Source organism: Patagioenas fasciata, chromosome 2 (genome assembly GCF_037038585.1).
Source record: "Patagioenas fasciata isolate bPatFas1 chromosome 2, bPatFas1.hap1, whole genome shotgun sequence".
Classification (NCBI taxonomy): domain Eukaryota; kingdom Metazoa; phylum Chordata; class Aves; order Columbiformes; family Columbidae; genus Patagioenas; species Patagioenas fasciata.
Window position 1 is genome coordinate 78,613,821 of NC_092521.1, and position 16,171 is coordinate 78,629,991.

A 16,171-nucleotide genomic window follows, 5' to 3' on the forward strand; every position below is an offset into this window, starting at 1 on the left:
ACTCTGAACTCTGGTCTTGTTTTTTTTTTAAATTACTCAAAGAAGCTTGGGTTTCATAATTGTATTGAGTATTAGTATTCAAGGGCAGCCAGCAGAAGACTGCTATGTAGCAACATTTTATCGTGTAGTCTCTGAAGGAAGCAAGTTATATTTATCTTTTGGATATCAAGGTTTAAATAATTGTTTTAGTGAAACCTTTCAATTCTTTGGTAAGTATTATCTGGATGAATATTATACACCCTTGCTTACAGATGTCAGGAAAAACCAACACAGGGGCAAAATAAATCCTAGACAGGTACATTAGGCCGTACAGTTTTCCTAAGAATTCATTTTGACTCCCGAGTGAAAAGTGAGTAAAGAGACTTCCTTGAGTTTCTTATAGTGGCCAGTGTCTGTTATCTCTTGACCTTACTGATGAAATCTTCTGATATTAAAATAACTAATTTCTCTTTTTTTTTCTTATTTTTTTCTTTCTTTTCTGGATTTAGTGCTGTTTTGTGCTTGGATCTCAAAGAAATTACAGCCCTTCCCTACAAGAAAGAGATCATACAACAGGGTTTTATTTTCTTGTGATTTGGTTTGTTTGTCTCTTGTCTGTTGATTGGCATTTGTTTTCTGGAAGTGGAGAATAGTGATCCAAAGTAAGACTTCATCCACCACAGGGTGCCTCAACTATTCCTTTTGTTGTCTTCTTTTTGTTTGTTTGTTTTGTTTTTTAATTTATATCCTCACTGTGGTTCAGAAGATTGAGTGGTGTTGCAAATGTAGTCATTGTTTCCAAGGAACAAACACTTGATGTTGGTATAGTCCAGTTCGTACCCTGGATCTCTCAGTTTTTTGCCTCTGTTCTCTGTACTTTTTGCCATGTATTACACAGCTACAGATATTCACAGAAGCTGCGTTTTCTGACAGGAGCTAATTCACATGAAAATGAGGTTTTCTGGAGGGACATTTTCTGGAAGCCCCCAAATCTAAGAATTCATGCATTTCGAAGTAGTTACAAATTTTTGGTTTGTCAGATCATCTGAAAACAAACACAACCATTTTTTCCCCTCATAGACGAGAAACTAAGCATTAATCAAGATGCGATAAATAATTCTAGAGTAGTTCCCCAGACACAACACTTCTAGACTGGGAAAAAGTTTTCTTCTAAGTTTCTCTTCATCGACAGAACCATAGGTCTTGGAATCTTTTGACAGACTTAAACTTCTATATAAATTTTGTAGAAATCAAAATATACAAATATATAAAAATAATGAATGCAAGGGTTTCCCTTTCGCTTTTATCATTATTTTACATGGCTGTTACACTCTTCTGCTGCTGGACTTACTTTGTCATACTCAATTTCCTGTCATATTTAACTGCCAACAAAATTCATTTATCTCAGATTAAAGTTTATTTGATATTTTCAGCCCTCCTAACCTTAATTAATCAATTCAAGGGATACAATTGTGACGAGGTTACAACATGATACTTCAGTCAAATTAAATGCCAGTTGTTAATTACTTTAAAATTACATGCTCTAAAGTATTATTTAAAGTAACAGTTTAGCCTATGCAAAAAATACTTATGAAAATTCTTCGGTACATGCACATGTTCACAGATATAGTGTGGGGGACAATTTCTGGAATTTGATATACTGTTCCATGCTGATAATATTTAATAGCCATCATAAGGAACTTAGATAAGTATTAATCTTTAGTCTGAAACATATTTGGTTTTTTAGCTGTTTGAAAGAGACAGATATTGAAAAAAAAATCAACTTAGACCGAATTTCAAGAATACAGTGCAAAATTAACCTTTCTGATTTGTTTTACTGCCTCTCTGATTTTCAATAATTGTGTGGATCTCAGTGGTTAAAGTTGAGTGTATTCAGGCTGCAACTAATTAAGATTGCATAAAATATATCTTCACATAACTTTCCCAGAACTTTGCTGGAGCTAAGTATTGCTACCAAAAAAAAGAAAAACAAAACAGTATAGTGTTGTCATCCTAATGCCAGCTCAGAATCCAGCTTACAAAAGTGGGAAACAAAACAAACATAATTCTTACAGACTGCATTAGTACTACCTCGTCTTTTCCTTAAATGTAAGGAAATAATTCTGCCTCCCATTAGGCAATAAGGTAAGGGAAAAACAACAACAACAAAAACTACCTACCTGGAGTTCCAGGTCAAATTTAAAGTAAGATGTCTGGATTTAACAAACAAAAGAAGATCACAAGTGTGGCAGCAATCTTTTGAAATGCTCAAATTATTTTTTAAAACACTGTGTAGCCATTGTGAACATTGATTTACACTGTTTAATTTCACAGTTTTGGAGAATGTCACTCTGATCTAATGTATTTGGTGCCTATTTTGTAGGGTGGTTAACCTGCATTCATATCTTACTATAACATTAACTATACCTCAAGCACTTACAGTCATTTCTGATGGACTGGACAAAAGGTAAAATTATTTTCTGAGACGATTGTGCCACAAATTTTCAAAGTTTGTACAGGCCAAATGTTATCAGGGACTATTCTAATAATAATGGATACTTTGTTTTTGGTTTTTTTTTTTGGTCAAAAATAGCTTTTAGCAAGAGCAAAAAGCTTTTTGCCTTCAAATTAAAACAAATATGTCACAGAATCACAGAATGATTGGGGTTGGAAGAGATCATCTACTCCAACCCACCAGTCAAAGCAGGTTCACCTAGAGCAGATTGCACTTGTCTACAGCAAGAAGTCTGAAGTTTTATGTGTTGAACTGCGTTTCAAGAAACCTAGGTTTCACCATGAACTCTGTTCCTAAGAATTATATAAATGAAAGCATTTTATTTAGTCTATATTCCCACCCCCAAATGAACATAGTTTTGTACATTTCATATCAGTGGTTATGTTTTCTAATTTATGTCAGGTGTTCTGATTATACTCTGGGAAAGAGGCAGCGGGGGGGGGACGCAAATCTGTAACTAGGCATTTAAATGTAGTTTGTTAGGTTGTACAAGCTGTTCATCAGAAATGGGCATTAAAAAAACAGTAATTCTTTTTATGCTTTAGTTACCTAGTTGCTACTTGACATACAATAATAATTGAATAACAGTGGTGTTAAGCATAATTAATATGATACAAATTAGACATCCAATATATTATTATTTGAAAAAGGTGCTGTAACTGGATCCATTTTATCTTCAGCAAAAGGAAGATGATATCTGATTTTATTAATATACATAAGTAAAAAAAAATTAACTTTTTTTCATTAAAATCTACAAGTATCTATGACATAAACATGAGAAGATTTTGGTTAATAACTCACATGCTATTCTGAATTATAATATCAGGTTATGAGAAAGAAAATGTTTGTTTTTCTAGATATCTTTTCCTTAACACATCTTGTAAGAGTTAGTGAAACTTAAAAATGCATTATTTCAGAAACCATGTTTTCTGTAGCCATTCTAAATCTTGATCTCTTTGTCATGATTTTAACATCTTAGATAACTTCAGAGATGCTATGGTATCTACACATACAGATAATTTACTAGAGCATACCAGTAGAGAAAAATATTTGGCTTTGTTAATAAATACATGGCAGTTGAACGTGATTTTTCAACAGTGTTTCTGCTGTTTTTAAACGAAAGAATCAAGACAAGTTATAGCATTTAGAACCAAAAATGTCTTTGAGAGCTAATACTGCAATTAGATTTTTTTTTTTATTTGACCAGGCACAAATAAAAAATGCCAAACTCTTTGCAACTCACACATGGAGGATTGGTCCTTCTAGTAAACCCCTTAACTTTTTAACGAAATAAGTACCTATGTAGAGCTGATGTTTAAAATTGACTTCCTCTTATTTTGGATCTGTTTCATGTGATATTTAACAGTCTTGGAAAAAGGCAATGTAAAGTGCAAAGAGTCTCTTGGACTACTCTTCAAAAATATAAGTCCATTTCAAAGAAAGGCCAAAAAAACTATCCCTTCATACTCAATATCTCGTCAGCAAATGTTATCAGTATAAGCTCTGGCCTGTCGCCATCAATTACTCTATAATCTTTGTGGCAGGTGTTGTCAGGAAAATGCATTCCACTATACTCATACTGTATGGTTTTTGCAGCCTAGGATAAGAATAAACATCAGAAAGGGCTAATTATAGTCATAGATGCTTCCTTGAGGGCAAGTACAGAGGAAAAACTTAGAGGATAGCCTCTCTTGTAGAGAGAAACCTTTGCTCACTATGCCAATTTTGTTCTGTGCTTTATATTTTATAAGTAAGCTAAGGGCAATTAGTGAAATATGCATGAGAGAGGAAATAAAGAATCCTTCAAAAGCAGGACTGTATTTGGAAAGAAAAGACTTCTCGGAACTGAATTTTGCTGCTCTGATGTAAGTTTCAATTTAGATAATAGCAGCAGCTCACAAAAAGTTTTTATCTGAATGAGAAATAAAAACTCAGATCAGTGGCTGTGAAATAAAGCCTTGCCTCCAACCATTCATCAATTGCTTTAGTAACTGATTGTATAAAGTCAGGCATGGAAAAAAAAAAAAAAGGAAAAAAAAAACATATAGATATTTTATAGCATTAATTATTGTATGTGTTCTTTATTACTCTTGAGTTTAAGGAAGTTTAATGTAGATTGAGAGAAAGCAATATGTTCTGTCTGACATTCCTGTACGTGAAGTAATAGAAAACCTCCAGAAAAGTAATCAGAAATTGTTGAGAGAAAAGGGTAGACTTGCTGAATGAAAATGTATGCTTTTTGCTACATAGTAGTTTGAACAAAGAAAAACGTAACTGAGTTGATGATTTGAAAAAGACAATTAATTTGCTTATTCTAGTGACAGTTTTTTCTGTGTTTCCTATTTCATAAAGCAGATAGATTTTAAATGTCATTCATTTTTCAATTGTGGAAGTTTAATGTCATTTTATATGTAGTCTTTGAAACCAGAAGCCTGATAAAATATTTATTTGAACTCAGATGGTTGAAACATCTCTTTTTTTCACTGTGGGCTAGATCATGATAAAAACTTTAATGCATTATAATTTTTATTAAGACTCAAGAGAATTTATTTGGGGCAGAAGGGGTACTCTGATGTTTCAGAGTAAACTATATGCATTCATGCACAAGCATAACACATTAGAAGTGAAGTAAGCAATCTACAGGTTTCAGTGCCATATGAGACACCTTTGGGAATAAGTATTCCATTTTTCTTAATACTGATGATTCAGAATATAAGAAACAAGAATTTTGAGGTATGCTTTTTATTAATATATGCCTCAGTCATATTTGAAACATACACTGTCACTGTAGATACTTACTTATTTTTAAATGGTTGCTCACTTACATCTTCCATACTTTAGATAGGAGTATTTTGGCTGACTGCATCCATGTACCTCAGAAATGTACATCAGATGTTCTCATCCTTCTTTGTGGCAAAGTGAGCAGGTCTGGTCACAGCTTTATTCATTCTAACTGCCCATGATACAAGATCAAATTTTTCAAAACCTCAGTCTGTAAACATTCATACCTACAGTGATGCAGATAATTATACACACTTTAATGTTAGTTACATAAACTTTGGCATAGCTCTGATTACCAATATGTTCAAGGAAAATTAATACAAATAGTATTAGTAGTTGGGATACTGAAGGACTATTAAGATGTTAAAACAGTTACAGGCTAGTTTAGAAAAAAACATTGACTTATATTACAAAATGCAGTATGTAAAATGATGTGATTGCTTTCTATGGAATCATCAAGATGATAAGCACTGGGGAAGGAAAAGTAGTTAACATATTTCCAAAAAACTGGTTTTGAACTCTTTCCAAATTGATGATAATTTTCATTACTGTGTTTGTGAACATTTGCAGGTGTGATATTGATAAGTGGGACTGTAAATTATGTTCATTATACTTCTGTTAATACAAACAAGAAGAAATTATGCACAGTGAAAAGCAAGGATCCCTACAGAATGCATATGATGATGTTATTTTTTGCTTTCTTAATGTTATTAACCTCAAATCAGGAAAAAAAAAAAATGTGTAAGAAGTAGAAAATCCATATATGTAAGGTATTTTCATAATGCAAGAAACAGAGTATTCTTGAAGTTTTGCTTTCATGACAATAGTAGTTTTAACCAGCTATCCGCAGTATTTCTGATATTAATGCAGATCTATTTGTCAGAACTTGAAGAAACAATGTCTCTTGCATGACCATATAGTTTATAAAATCATTGAACTATTAATCAAATTTTCCATCATATAGTCATCTTCAGAATTACAGTCTATTCTTTCAAAGGACATTAATGCAAAAAACATAAGAACAAATATTTAAAATTACAATAGACAAGTAGAATGAAAAATGTGTCTAATTCTTCACTGAAAGCCTTTTTACAGAAAGTATCTTACATGCCTTGTATTGCTCTGTAAAATCATTGGTTTGCAACTTTCATTTTCATTTCAATGTCTGCTGGACATGTAATATGAAAGTGACTTCACTGAATCCTAGCTAAGTAGTCGTTGTTTTTCAGTCTAATAAAGAGTAATAAAAATCAGATTCCATTATGCTAGGTATAACAATACAGAAGTGTAAGACTCAGATTCTGGCCCAAAAAAAACTTCACTTAATAAATAAGGCACAGATAATACAATGAAGTGGGACTTGTAGAAGTATCATTAGTTGCATGTTTTAGAGTTCAGAGTTAGTAATAAAGAGCTCAGCTAAGAAAGGAAAGGGAAAGAAAATAAGAAGTAAAGCTCCATAGATCTCCATAAAGGGAGTCTAAACAATTAGCACATGACAGAAATCTGAGTTAGAAAGTCTGATGAGTAAATGTCCGCTTATACTTGCTGGATTTTTTCTTCTGCTGCTGGAAATAACTCTGGCTTTTTCTTGGCTGCACTTCTCTTTTCAGACTTCACACTAGCATATAAGAAGCACATTCTGGACCTTAGGCTTTCCCTAATTATACTGGCGGCACCACATCTGAATAGGTCTATTATTCATTATTGATGCTGGACACTCAAATGATATGAGGGACATCAGGTTTAGAACCCTAGATAAGAGGGTGTGAGTTCAAGATGGGCTATTAATAAGTGCCAAAAGCAGAAATTAAAACAGGAAGCCAACTGGCAAGCTAACTGGTTAGGAAACTAAGCAACAGTTACTACAGCTTGAAGGCTTAGAATTTGTATCAAGAACAATGGTGGCTAGTATTGCTGTATCAGAAGGTAATAATTTGGAAGTGTGCTTAGTGATGTCCCAGAAATTTTGATTAGAACAATTTTAATAACTTTAAATAATTCATAAGGACAAAACATTGAGTCCACTTAATTATAATGAAATCAGTCTGTATGTGCACTCCCTAGTGCCAGATGTGCACTCGTCAACACTGTTCTCATCTCCTGAGCTCAAATTCTTGTTTCCACTTAGTGTTTTCTCTTTGTCATGGCACATTTCAGAAAATTAAAGGACTTGAAGAAATGTAAACAAATACTTTTATTTTAAACACAGAATGAAAAAGAAACAAGCCATTAGAATCATGTGTTAAGCGTCCATGTATTTTGTCATTCTCATTCAATGTGAAGAAGCAATGACACGTGGCCACTTCAGAGACTTGTGGAAAGGTCAAATGCTAGAGGTAAAACATACAGAGTTAGAGGAAAACAAAGTTAAGGCAAGGAAGACTGAGGAGCATAGGAAGAGACACAACATGACGGATGATGCAAGCAAAAGCTAAGATTTAAAAACCACCACCAGAAGAAGAGAAGCTGAGTGGCAGTGGAATTGGCAGTGGAAGTAGCAGTGAAACACAATTACCTGGAGAAATAGAAAAGTAATTGGTTAATGCTAAGTGATTCTGATCAGAAATGGTGTTGGTGAATGGAAAAGAAAAGCTATGATGCATACACAAAACAAGTTTGTATTTTCATGTTATACTGAAGCTTTGGATGCTTAATTCTTTCACATTCTTAGAAGTTTGCTTTTATAAGTAGCAAGTAAGATGTCTTCTTAGAGAAGACAAGGAAAGGAAGTGGCTGATATACTGATGCTGGCATGTATGTGACCAGTTCCAGAAGAAGTTCATTAATAGGAGAAGATGAAAAGAAAAAAAATTTTTGTTATTAAATGTTAGGATGAACTGCTTATAGGAGGCTGCTCATTTTAAATAATGGAACCTTCACAGGTGTTTAAAATTATCAACAAAATCAAAGTAGACACGGGAAATAAAGAACTGCTTAAGACATTTCTACAATAATTTTAAATGCTTTACAAATATTCATTAAAGGTCTCAAGATTTTTCAGAAATCATGTCCAGATTCTTTACATAAAAAAGTAACACAATTATGCCGTTAGGTTACTCCAGAATGAAATTATTGTGCTCCTATAAGGAGCTATTTACCTCTGAAGAAATTTTTTTTTTTTTTTTTCTCCAGGTCAGTCTATTGCATGTTAAATAAATCCTTTAATTATGGATTCAACTTTGTTATTTATCTAATGCCAGAAATGAAAATTTCTCCTTTAATTAGTTTCTGTAACAAATTGTCAAGTCAACAGGGTGATGAAACAACTGTCACAGTCTTACTGTGACAATGAGTTCCATCATCCAGTTGCAACATCATCAGTCATTGTGAGTGTTGTGTAACAGTAATAAACAGTGAGTGATCTTGTTTCATTGTTAACGGTGCTGCTGGAGGGCTGCCCTGTGCAGTGAGTCAAAGAGTAAAAAATGGGATCCTGTGCCGATGTCTGTGTGCGTGGGGAGGCTGGGGGGGGTGCTGTTGGCTGGGGAAGCCTGTCTGTTGGCTGTTTCTGGTGATGAGTGCCCTAGCAGTCACGGTTATTCCTCTGCTGCAAAAAGCCATGGGAGGGCAGGACAGTCATGGCATGAGAACAGGACAGAGAGAGAATAGGGAAGAGATTGTGAGTAGTTACTTGATATTTATGGCTGCTGGTTATCCATGACAAAAGCTCTGCTTAAGAATGGACTCTGTTTTGGACCATTAGAGTTTCATGCCGTGTGTAAACTGTGTTCAGATCCACTCAGAGAGTTGCCAAGAGTCGTAAACTTATACAGTCATTTGAATTTTAGTTTGCCCAAAATTCCAGTGGGAACTCAACTCACACATGTGCATAAATCCATGGAACAGGCAGATTTTTTTCTGTTGTGCCATACACTGAGGTTTTTTGGGGCCTTATTGAGAATTGGTGATCTTTCCCTTTTCTCTTTTTTAATATTCTCTAGCTCAAGAGACAATTTTATGTCTACACCTTTATTTCTGTAGGGATTTCTTCAGTGGCTATTTCTTGGCAGGTTCGTTGAAGACAGAGAGCACTTTTAGCCTTTGATTGAATCATTTGGATATTGGAATTCCACTATAGAAACTTTTGTGTGTTTTTTTTTTTTTTTGCTTTACAGTACCACCAATACATCATGGTCTGTTAAACCCCACAGAAATTTCAAAAATGCTACAAAAACTTATATTCAGAAAAACACAAGAAAATGAAATATATGTCAAAGACCCACTAACACAAACAAATTACTTAAAAGTAACGGAAAAGGTCACTTTTATGGCTTCTATATGGTGCATAAACCAGGGCAACATATGGTTTAGAGTAAACAAGCACTCAGATTATACAATGGAATGTATGTATAAGATAAAACACATAAACAGTCTTTGTTAGGCCATAATAGATACTCAGAATTCAGATACCATATTCATTGTGGAAATGTTTTGCCTTATTTTTTTTTATGTATTGGAAATATATAGTTCATAGTAAAGCTAATGTTGGACTCTTTTGTATTTATGTTAGTAACTGAAATATAAATATAGCACTGCCCACACAGTGACTGCCATAGCATAATGTGTTTACTGTATGTACTGTGGAAGTTAATGTTATGGCTATAAAAGAGTCTGAAATGTTTTGTTGGCTCGTTTGGCTGTATATCCAGTGGCAACATTTATTTTGAAGAAAAATGTTCTTCAAAACAAGTCACAGCCTGTATAGATTTTACCCATCACACGCCTGACATTCAAAAACAACTCTGCAACTGTTGCCAGAAAACATTTATTTGCCTTGTAAATCCTATTTGTTAAAAAATATGTAGTTAGAACCTATACAGCTGGTTTATTGCCCAATGTTTTTCTTTCCAATAATGTCACAGGATCTAAACTGATTAGCTTGTAGGCTGATGTTTTCTTGGGAACATACAAACTAGCTTATTCAATGAGCTGGGGAAATAAAGCTTCAGCCTAGAAGTAAAATGAATTCTTCAGTCATGGCCTACTGAGGCTGCCTGATTTCTCAGCATTCTGGGAAACAAAACATGGATATTACTTCTTTCTGGCTGATTAACACATTGATAATACCAGATGCAGATCATGTTTATTCTTCTAAACAGCATCTAGAAAAGTGGAGGAGCCTAGAGTCCTCTGAAATGTCATCCCTTTTACATCTTACTTTCTGGGGAAAGAGAGAGAGGAAGTTTGAGACTGGATGCATAACTGTTGTGAAGGAAAACATGAGGGTAAAGAATAGTAGGGGGTAAGCAGACCTTTTCTTTCTTAGAAAGCTTTACCTAGAAGCTAGAAATCAGATACTTGAGTACTCGGAGCTCTTGTTTCAGGCATTGATTTGTATCCACTGTTGTAAAAATTAATTGCAAGTATTGTTTTCATGAAAAACTATATTGGAAGACTGTCACAGACACATTTTTCTTTGTTGTTGCGGAAAAAACAATTAGGATCACTTCGTATAAGAGGGAGGTCTAAAATGGAACAAACACAAATAGGTAGATTTAAAAGATTCTTAAACTGATCTACTGTTTCACAGATAAATTGATTTTGTTATCAGTTTGTTTGGTTTTTTTTCTTGCAACTTGACCTTACTGAAAAGTAGCCGCTCACTTACAGCTTAATACTTCAGTTTTTAAAACTTACTAAGGACTTATAGTATTGAGACTGGTATGTTGCATATCCTTCTGCTAGAGTGTTATGTGGATATGTGAAAATACTCTGATTTGTGTACCATTATGATAAGCTGCTCAGATATGATGGAGTGTCTACTGTAAGATTACTTAACTAGGAAGGCTAGCTAGGAAGTATTGTTAGGTAGTAAATATAGGCATACTAGGAAGTATGAAAGTAGGAATTTTCAAATTTTTGGGTTCCTTTGTGATTACCAACTCGTTTTCTAGCAGAAGGCACATCCAAGTTTAAAACACTAAGAGTATTTCTTCAAAACACAACCTTCTATTTCATTGACAAGAAAATAAGAATATGGGAATTTAGTCAGAATACTCACATGCAGACTGTTAAAAGTATTACTTATGATACATATGCATCTTTTAATTCCTTTTCCCATTATATCTAGATTATCCAAGAGAAATGATTATTATTGAAATGCTCTGACAGGAACTTGTCCAAGTCTGGTAGACAAACAGCTTTACTTCATCTTCTAGAGTAAAATTCTGCTTCTTTGTAACTATCGATGTGGTTTCCTGTGACAAAATCTTTTTAAAATATAATGTAAATTATCTAATTTAAAAATATATGTACTGGATATGAATTATAAGAAACTAAATGTTCATGTTTTCAAGGGAGTGTTTGATGGTGAATGATTATATCCTCTCTAAGAGAACTAAGATTGTAATTCCAGCTGTCAGGAATTCCAGTTCATAGCAAATGTACAGAGTTTTTTTCAGATCAAACAAACAAACAAACAAGTAGCAGCAATTAGAGGAAAATAGAATTTCAGACCTGAGGCTTTTTCATAATAACTAATGAGTGATGCAAATAGAAAAATGGATTTCCAGGTGAATTTAGACTACAAAAAGGTGCTGAAATTCAGTAACATATTGTCATACTCTCCCAAGTCCGACCCGTTGTTCCTGAAAGCTGTTGTCATTGGTAGAGGTTCCCTAAGTGTTTGCATGTATATGTGGGATGTAGAGGGTTTCTGCTGTTTTTTAAAAGCCCTTAAGTAGCCTACAGTGAGTCAGGATAGGAAAAATGCATATATCTCATGTTAAAGCGCTGACAGGAATGGAAAACAAAAGTAGCAAAGAATTCTCTAGCTCTAATCAGAGCTAGGAAAAAAAATGAAATCTTACAAAAAGTGTAGTCAATACTGCACTTTTAGAGATGTTTTAAAGACATAGGCAAAAACTTGGAAGAAAAAAACTTAGTATTACTCAAAAAGGGATAGTTAAAATCCATTTATGTGCTTCCAGGGAACTGAGGCTCCAGTACTTTGATATGTAGTGATGAACATTATGCCCCAATGTGAATGGTGCTCTAAAACCATTCAAATCACTACTTCAATTTGGGAAAATGTTGTAAGAAAAGGAGGAGGAGGAGGAGAAGGTGTGCACGAAAATGTGGGGAAAATCAAAGAAATTACACCCCAGAAAATGTGTTAGGCTGAACTTCACCTATAGGCACTTATTCAATACGAAAAACTTATGAACTGCATAACATTTCAAAGTGAGTCTTAAGCAAGACTTGTATGATTTTTAACTATTTGTTATTGCCTATTGCTTAATGGTGAATTCCATCCTCACACACATACCACAAATCTAGGTGTTGATTTCTGTCTGCAAGAAGCATTTTTAGACTTTATTTTCATTATGTAGTACAATAAGACATAGTGGATGCATAATTGAAAGCTCTCATTCCTGAAATGCAAAAGAAGATTTAAAAACTTAGGTTCAAATCCTCACCATAGTATATCCAAAATGACTCTATCACTATCCAGTTCAGCATGATTTTATCAGGATGTAAAAATAAGATGGGTACATCATCTTTGCTTCAGGTGTGTTTTGTTAGTATTTATGGAGTTTTATCTGTATGATGTTGTTCGTGTTCTGTGTCACGTTTCTACATTAATTCTTTTAGTGTATGCACCTTGAATGTAATTGCTCCAGTTTGCTTTTCTGGAGAGTCATTTCTTTTTCCCTTGTCTGTTTAAATCAATTCAGATGTTGAATACCCATAGGCAAGGAACCAGACTTCCTACCTGGTTATATCATGGTATTATACAGATTAGTCCTTTCACAAGAACTGTGCATTTTCTATATATGTTACTGGGAAGGTTTTCAAACAGCTGAAAAACTATGTTTAGGAAGTTAGTTGGAAGAAGGACACTTATTTTCAAAGGTAATAAAGACCATAGATTATTATGGAATCAAATTTACCTGAGTAGGAACTGAATATAGTTAATAGCAGGAGATTGCCAACAGTTACCAAGATGCCTTATCTTTATATGTAACTTTATAAATGTGTAATAGAAGTCTTTGACAGCTTATATTCTGGCATAGTACCTGTCCTCTCTGGTTTCAGCAGCTAGCAATATCCAATCCTCAGTTAGATATAATAATACAAAATTCTTGAAAGTGAGTACATGTGTATAGTGTAATAGCCTATATGCTTTTGTCCTATTGCATGAGGCAGGAAGTTTTTCCTTTATGCTATAGTCCCTACCTGTTACTGCTCAATGCCTATACTATAAAGAAGCAGCATGGCCATTTCCATTTCATTACAGCCCAAGCAGCCTGCTGAGTCAGAGCACGCTGCTGTTTTTTTCTCACTGCATAGAGATTTTTATGCTGCTCCTGTTTGGATTTCAGTGCCTTTTCTGAACTCTCACTTCAATCTCATGTCACCAGCAAGGTCACCTTTCATTTTCCAATTCATGTTCCTATGGTTTGTAACCTCTTGGAGAGGCTTAAATTCCTGCAAAGTCTTACAGCTGCCTCTGTCTCAAATCCTCTCAAATAAAAACACAAGTGAAGACTTGGCTTCTGGAGATCCACACTCAAGCAACAGAAGAAGCCTTCCACTGAACCTGACTCTTCCAAGGAATCCCAATGCCCTTCAGAACATCAGCTCCAGGATCCTTGGCAAAAGACATTTTCCCTTTTCCTTTTCCAGATATTATGAGACTTTCTAGCACTCTGCAGCTGTATCTGAGTCTTGCTCAGCTGTTCAAGTTCACCCTCTGGTGAGCACCCTCTGGTGCTACTACACCTTGCCAAGTTTTAGATAGTGTTCTGCAAAATCAGAGCCTCTCACCTCTCCATCAGCAACTGGTCATCAAGCAGTGGCTTTGGCTGTCTTAACATCATTTTCACTTAACACCACGTTGATATTAAGCTGGTCTTCAAACTCACAGAAACAAACCTGTTTGGGGCCATCATCTGCTATCAGGTCATCCTTTCATGAAGCCAGTGAGAGATCTCAGATGCTTAGGTCTAGATGTTTCATCACCAATGTCCACCACTAGGTGTGTGTTCTAAACAATCGATAGATGTTCTCCACTGATTCCCTTTGTCACCCATCTGCACAAATTTTCTTGCATGTGATGAGAGGAAGATGAAGGCTATGGTAAATAACCCCTCTTGCTAAAAAATGGCCACTAGCTTTATTTTGTTTGCCTTTGTTCTGCCTCCAGACTTCCTTCTTCTGATACACCTTAAAAGTTAAAAACGCTGTAAGCCAGAGGTTTGCTGCAGGAAAATGTCAAATTTTTTCAAGTGGCAATTTCCTCCTGCCTAACTAGGAAGAGAGATAACATGCTGAATGTGTACATAATGAATGTCTGCATTTGTGTGTTCCGACACACATCTTTCCAACAGTGCAAGAAAAGAACTGGTATACACCTCTTACTTTTGGTGATATGCATTTTCATGAAACCATTAAAGAGTTGCACCCTGCTTGTATTCTCCAGGACATATTTGCTATGCTGAATGGAATGTTGAATCAAGGGGTCTTCATCAAATAGATCAAATAGAAGCATATTCCTGGTCTCTCCTTCTTCATGTATTTCGATTCAGACTCTTAAAATATCTTGGAAAAGAATGCTGCTTCAGCAGACATTCTTCACTGGGACATCTGTGCTAGATTTCCATTGTGCACATCTGCTGTACACACTTGACCTGAGTCCTAGTCACACCTTCATCTACAGACACTGTGATGTCCTGTGTAAGATTTGCTGACTTGCTAGCTGTTTAGTGTCACATATTATAGGAATGTATGTATGGACACTCTCTTCAAGAAATGAAAGTATTTCAAATGTAAACAAGGATATTCTAGTTGAGTAGTCTACTTGTACCCTTGCCTTCCATCCACTTTTGATCTCTTTCTCTTTTTTTGGAAACAACTTTTTATAGAGAGAAACAGAAATAGCAGCAAATGTACTCCCCTACAGATACCGTGTGTTGAACAGAGGATAGGCTTGACACCAGGGTGTGTACACTTCATAAACTGCAAACAAATATGACTACTTAGGCCACCAATGTGCTATAATCTACTCTATAGTTAACTGAAGTAAAACAGTGCTTTGCAACCTGATCTGTTTTGCCCACTTATGATAGGGAGAGCTTGCACTGGGCAAGTATTAGGACATTAATATTTTTATGTTTTACATGAAAAAAGTAGTTAACAACTGAGTAAATGTGAATACCTAATAGTTTTTTATAGGGAACAATGGTGCATTTTAGCATTAAATTGTGCAGTGGTGATGCTGATTGCACTTCTGAAGCAATATCTATTCTTTAAAAATTCATGAAATTGACTCCTGAATGGTAACAAAAAGTTATATTTTACTTCATCACCATGGTAGCCTGAAAACACTTTTCTAGGCTGAAAATTATTATTTTGAGTGGTGCAAAGCTTTCCATTAAATATTTATTCATCTTCTTGTGGGAGGGCAGGTTAAGGTCTGAATTTCAGTTTCTGTTATTCTGAATTTTCCAACACACTGATCTTGTTTCTGCTTTCAACCTTAATATTTCTCTTTTATTTAATGCTTCTGTTTCTTGAAGTTAATAAAGAAGAATTGGTTCGTAATGACAGAGAGACTCCAAAAGTTTCTCTAATCTAATTATCTACCTCAAGAAATAATGTAAGCAATAAATGTGCTGGGTTTTTTACAAACAAAAATTAACAAAATATTAATTCCTTACTGTTGATGTGCTGTTTAAAATCAGCAGATAAGCATATGTTTATGCAACAACACAAACAGGAAATGAAAGAAGGCAAAATATTGGGATCACAAAGAAATTCAGTTTAATGGAAAGTATGATTACAGTTATTGACATATACTTTTTAGCTATATTCAGGGGAAGTGAGTAACCACTTTACATTTTGGTATGGGAAGCTAGCTTGGCAGTCCTACAAAACAAATGTGTCTGTTTT